The sequence below is a fragment of the Eumetopias jubatus genome, unplaced genomic scaffold (assembly GCF_037043125.1).
Source record: "Eumetopias jubatus isolate StellerSeaLion01/CBP00866 unplaced genomic scaffold, mEumJub1_p1.0 scaffold_9, whole genome shotgun sequence".
NCBI classification, from domain to species: Eukaryota; Metazoa; Chordata; class Mammalia; order Carnivora; family Otariidae; genus Eumetopias; species Eumetopias jubatus.
In genome coordinates this window covers 61,254,685-61,260,684 of record NW_028274815.1, presented here as the reverse complement: position 1 = coordinate 61,260,684, position 6,000 = coordinate 61,254,685, and positions in this window count along the sequence as shown.

Here is a 6,000-nt window from a genome sequence, read left to right as displayed (position 1 = left end):
TGTGGCCCTACATTTCTAATTTAGCAGCCCAATCAGAGCATCAGTTTTGGAAGAAAGGTTACTTGTTCCCAGGCCCACAGTGAGAAGTGGGAGGGAATGTGGGAACCAGGGTAAGGCTTGGCCACGGTGCCATCAGATGTATCCAGATCATCCCTCCTGCCCTGAACAGGTGGGTGCTGGATAAAGAGAACTGTCTGTGATGAGTGAAAAGAGACATTTGTTTAAAGACCCTAGGATAGGCCTCTGGGTAGGAAGTATCTTGCTTACACAGCCCTGGGACCAGGGAAAGAAAACATTTCATCATTTAGATTTCAATATTTGTTTCACAGAGACCTGGAGAGACTTCCAGGGATTATAGTAATTGCCAATAGAAACTGGAATTTTTTATAATTTTTTTTTTTTTTTTACATTTCTTAGTGATACCTTCACTGGCCCTGGTTGAGCAGCATCTTAATGCTAAATTGGTGAGGACTGTCCCTCTTAGGGTGACCAGTTTGTCCCAATTTGCCCAAGATTTTACCTGTTTTAAAAATGAGGAAAACTCCTCCATCTCAAGCAAACCAGCATGGCTGGTCACACTAATTCTTCTACACAATTTTGCTAACAGCATCATCTGGGAGCCGTTTTACCCAAAACAACAAAGGATTTGGGCTGAACCACTGACTTTCTCCCTTCTAGAGAAGTCAAGATGAGGGCAGGTCAGGGCTGCTGTCTGTGACCCTGGCACAAAACAACATTATCTATCTCACAAGGAGACTAAATTTACAACTTGGCCTCCAGTCACAGGCTTAGGAAGGAGCTTGGAGATTATCTAGTGACCATCTACATGACAAATAAGGAAATCGAGATGGAGAAATCTTAAGAAACACTTAAGGACATGGAGCAGAACTGTCTAGGGCAAGACTTCTTCTCCAATCTGGTGCTCTTTCCGCTGCAACACACAACTCTGTCACTAGAATGTCCAAGCAACTGAGTTAATGGGCCCCAAGATATTATTCTGGACATCCATTCCAAATCTTATGAGAAATGCTCCCAATAGTCACCACCAGTGGCAAAGGAGAGGATGGCAGTGGCAGCCTCCTCTTGGGGAGATTCAGGTGGTGCCTAGGAGGCCACACCACACCACCATGAGCTGCCATGTCTTTCTGGGGCTCCACTCCCAGCCTCCAAACCCTCCTGACCAACATCAGGGCCCCAAACTTTTCTGTACTTCCTTTCTATCCCACCTTCTCAGCTTATACAGGGGCTAGAAAAGAAGACAAAAAGAGGGGCAAGGAGGCACATGGGATGAAATAAGTCAGAGTCACTACAACAGCCTCACCGAGAATCTCCTTAAAGTTTTTTTTTTCAAAGATGTTATTTATTTATTTGTCAGAGAGAAAGAGAGAGAGAGCACAAGCAGGGAGAGCAGCATACAGAGAGAGAAGCAGGCTCTCCACTGAGCAAGGAGCCTGATGATGCAGGACTCTATCCCAGGACCCTGTGATCATGACCTGAGCCAAAGGCAGACGCTTAACAGACGGAGCCACCCACGCATCCCTAAAGTTATTATTTTTTTAAGATTTTATTTATTTATTTGAGAGAGAGAGAGAGCGCGCGCGCACATGGGTGCGCACGAGTAGGGGAGGGGCAAAGGGAGAGGAAGAAGAAGACTCCCAGCTGAGCAGGGAGCGAGATGCAACTGGGGGCTCCATCCCAGGACCCCAGGATCATGACCTGAGCCAAAAGCAGATGCTTAACTGACTGAGCCACCCAGCACCCCAATTGGTAACTTCTGAGAAGTTGAATGAAATACACTGCTCAAGCTGATTCTATAGATACGGCATTGCTGTTCTCAAAAACCAAACCAGCAACCAAGCAACTACTTCTTCAACCAATGAAGCTACTTACAAATGTCTTATTTTTAAAGGGAACAAAAAAGGTTTTGATCACACACAGAAAGAGTCTGTGCAGCTGGTAGCATATGCCTCTTGGGAACACGGGGCTTTTAAAATCATTACTCTTAGGCTTCTCCCATTATTATTTCAGATTTATTAAGGTAATTCAGGTTGGATATAGGTTTAGGAAGCATGTGGAAACTGCCATCAAGAATAATTATTTTATAAAAAAAAGAATAATTATTTTATATTCTCACCCCTCCCAGGTCTCTTTTCTGGATTTAGAGACAGTTGCTATTCAGGCAGATGAGAGTAACACAGTGCAGGTACTTCCAACCTCTCCAATATTTGAGGGATTGGAAGTCTACTTCAGGTAGATACATTTGAACCCAAAAGGCTGTGACATTGCAAAGTTAAACCACCTATTCTGGTTTACCACTGCACCTCAATGCCCCCCCCAAAACACACCTTATTCTGCCACTCTGTTCTCTGTCCCTGCAAATCTTTCCCATGCTCTGAGACCCAGCCTAAGATCCTCCTAAGACATCTTGCCAAGCCTCTACAACCCACATCATTCTCCCTTCTCTGAGTTCATGTAGCTCTTAAAGTAGCACTTAATTACAAAATATGTTCTATTGCGCTTTTATTTCATGATTCACGCATACAGAATGCCCTCTATGAAGGCAGTATGTTAATGAGAAATGCTCAATTAACATTTGTTAGATGAACAGGTAAATAAGAGCACGGATTTTGGAGTTAGAAAGACCGGACGTTACTTCTTACTAGCTAGATGACCTTTAGCAAGTCACTTAACCAGTTCTAGCCTCTATTTCTTTATCGGGAAAATGACAATATGACACAGCTCAGAGGAATAAATAAAATACACATAACAGGTGGTCAAGGACAGAGTGTGCCCTTTACCTTCACCAAGTGCACAATGAGTCAGCGTTCATTTATTGATTGTCTAAACCAGTTTATATTTCAGTCTTTTTTTTTTTTCAGCAGTATTCATGCTGAAACATGTCTACCATATTTTGATTAGGACAAGGTTTAGCCTATTGATTGTGAAAAGGTTTCCAGAAATCAAAACCAAATCCTGTAGCAAAAGGACATGGGGAGGTGTAGGTGTGTGCTGATTTGCCTTCTTATAGAAGAAAAATTCCCCAAACTTATTATAACGAAAAATGTTGTTTGAGTCACCTGCCATGGCCCTAGTATCATTCACCATTGTTTCCTTCAAAATACCTCAAAATGTGTCCAGCACGTACTAAGACATAGCAGGCACTCTATTTGTATTTAAAAACTGAATTATAGCCATGATTCCAAAGTGTTGGGAATTTAACTAGCTGGAGTAGTAGGGAAATGTTTTCAAAAGCCATTTAATTCTTTGTGTCCTAAAGTATATTTCAACAAAACAGAACTCCAAAAGACTGCCCAAAGCTACAGCCGAAACAGCCCTGGGCCACGGATTGTTGAATGGTGTCCTTTAAACCCTGCCCCATAAATATTCTCAGCCTAATGAATCCATGCCCCCAAACAGCCCCTGAACTGGTCTACTAACCGCAATACATGTTAAATTTATGATTTCTAAACAAGATAAAAGACCTGACTGGATTTATTTCCTTACAAAAAAAAAAAAAGGCATTCCATTCCCGACCAAGTTGAGACCCTGAACTGGTTTATTTGCTACCAGCACCTACTTGCGCGTCACTTGGGCAAAACCACCTTATATAGGTTCCCTGGTGTTTTGTAGAGTGGCCTTCTTTCCCTGACAGGTCTGAGCTTACTCCTCTCAGCACAGATTGCTCATGGCAGTGACTGTGCCGCCATCCACTGATTCCTCCTATGGCTGCTCAAGGTGACTTCCTACCTGGCCACCACTGAACTGCATTCTTCCCCGGTTATCCTCTCAGGTTCTCTCTTTCAGGGAGAGTCACACAGAATCGTGGAGTCAGAAGTGACCTTGGAATTCATCTACTCATTTTACAGATGAGAAAAATAAGATCCGGAGAAGAAAATGAACAGAAAGAGCGGGGACTAGATAGAACCCAAGGGTCTTAATTCTGAATCTAGAGCTGGGCCGCTAGGCTCAAGACCTGAAGTCATCCTCAGCCGCCCCTCCCCCAGCACACATTCCAGGAAGGTAGCTTGGGAATTCCAGAGAGTTTGCCTTGAGTGCCTCAGTTGGCTTCCAAAATCTGTGTGGATAGGCTCCCTGTGGCTGCCATCCTCCCACCCATCACCCCGAAGACTCCAGTCTTGTCTTAGCTGACTTCCCTGTATTTCGTTTTCTCAAGGTCAGACTCTTTGTTTCTGCAATAGTTTAAGTGAGATGAGCAATATCTGACAAACCAGCCTACCTGAGGAAAGGAGATTAATGACTCCTCCCAGATAATCTGAGAATATTAAAATAAGGGCCTTCTGATGGCTTTGCTATCCAGACCAACACAGCATCTTTAAAAGAAGATATTTGAACTCAGAGGGTGATGGAGCAAGCCATCCTTTTAGAGGTAAGGTGTAGGAACTGGCCAGGCCCAGAAATGGCCCAGAGAATGCAGGTTGTATGTGGATCCACCTGCTTTCTTGGCCTGAGTGGAATTACTGGGAACCACATACCAGTATCATGAATCCAACACTCATACTCCTCCCTTCCAGGAGTTAATCCTCAATTCCCATCACCTCACCGTGGCAAGGTTAGGACCAGCTCCAGCCTCAGCATGTTAGCACATTCAAGAGCCTACACCCACAGTTATCCCACTATCTCCAATACCCTCCCACCTAGCACCTAGCATGAGTCTAAACCCAGGAGAGAGCATGTCCAGAAAGGACAAGATTAAAAACCTCATGGAAAGTCTGCAGAATGAGTCATAGTGGGTCCCAAGTCCTGCCTACTCTCTTAACCAGTTCTATGGCCCCCAACAAACCACTGGACTGCTCTGTGCCTCAGTTTGCTCACTGGTGAGGTTAACAGCAATACCTTGATAGAATAGGGACAAAATGAGCAAATAAAAACTGTTCAACGAAGGTAAAAATAGTTTTCAAAGGTATGAGTATCTCATTATGTTATTAGTAATAATACAATCACTTCCTTGTCCTCCTCCCAAACATTTACTCACATTTCTTTGGAACCCTTTCAGAGAACTCTCAGATTTACCAGATAGCTTGAAAGATTTAGCTTCCCCTCCTGTTTAAATTCCCTTGCAGTTAAGCCCAGTTTGTACCAACTGACTTTTTTAAAAAATAAGATAAAAAGGGAAGCTTTGACCAGGACTCAAGACTCAGAAAACCAAATCATTTGGCGAAAAATGAATTCCAAGCATCTGCCTCCATCGCCAGCTGCATCTTCCTGAGAGCAAGTCACAGAGTTGAAAGCTTGGAGTCCTTTGCCCTGGTCTCAGAATATAACTTCAAGTCTCTCAAGTTTTGCTTTTGAGGCCAGTTCTTGACCTGCAAGTTCTTAAAACCCAATAGCAACCAGACAAAACTCTTGCCCACACTCTGTTTTACCTCAGTATTCACACCTTGCATTCCGGCCTCTTTCTGTCTACAGACTGAACCTTCAGTGTTTGACAAGCAGGGAGTTCTACAGGCAAGGGCTATGATTATACCATGTTGTTGCTTGAGGGAGAAAAGAGAGGGGAGGGAATCCTAAACAAGCAAGGACTGACCAAACAAATTAATAGGCCAGACAAGATTAGAATATGTCTTCCCTGATCCAGCTCAAACACATGTTTGAAAGCCAGATCTTCTACTTTTTCTAATGGGCAGAATGAACAACAGGAAACTTTTAGAATGGTAATAGTAGATTTCACAAATGAATAGTAAAGAGCCCATCTGGGGCAGAAAACATCTTACCAGTCTTTGGAATGCTCCCACACCTTGAAGGGGGTCCCCCTTCTTAAACTTCCAAAGTCCTCAGAAATTATTCAAAAGTGAGAGTATAATGAGGGGAAGCAGCAAACATGCAATCTGATGACTTTTCCCAGTCCTCCCCAACAGAAACCGTCCATAAAGTAAAATGACTCTGAGGGTGCAGTTCACCTAGAAAGCACTCATATCAACAACCACCGGCCTTAAAGTGGACATAAATATCAGGTCAGCTTCACAGCCATTTATCCTACTC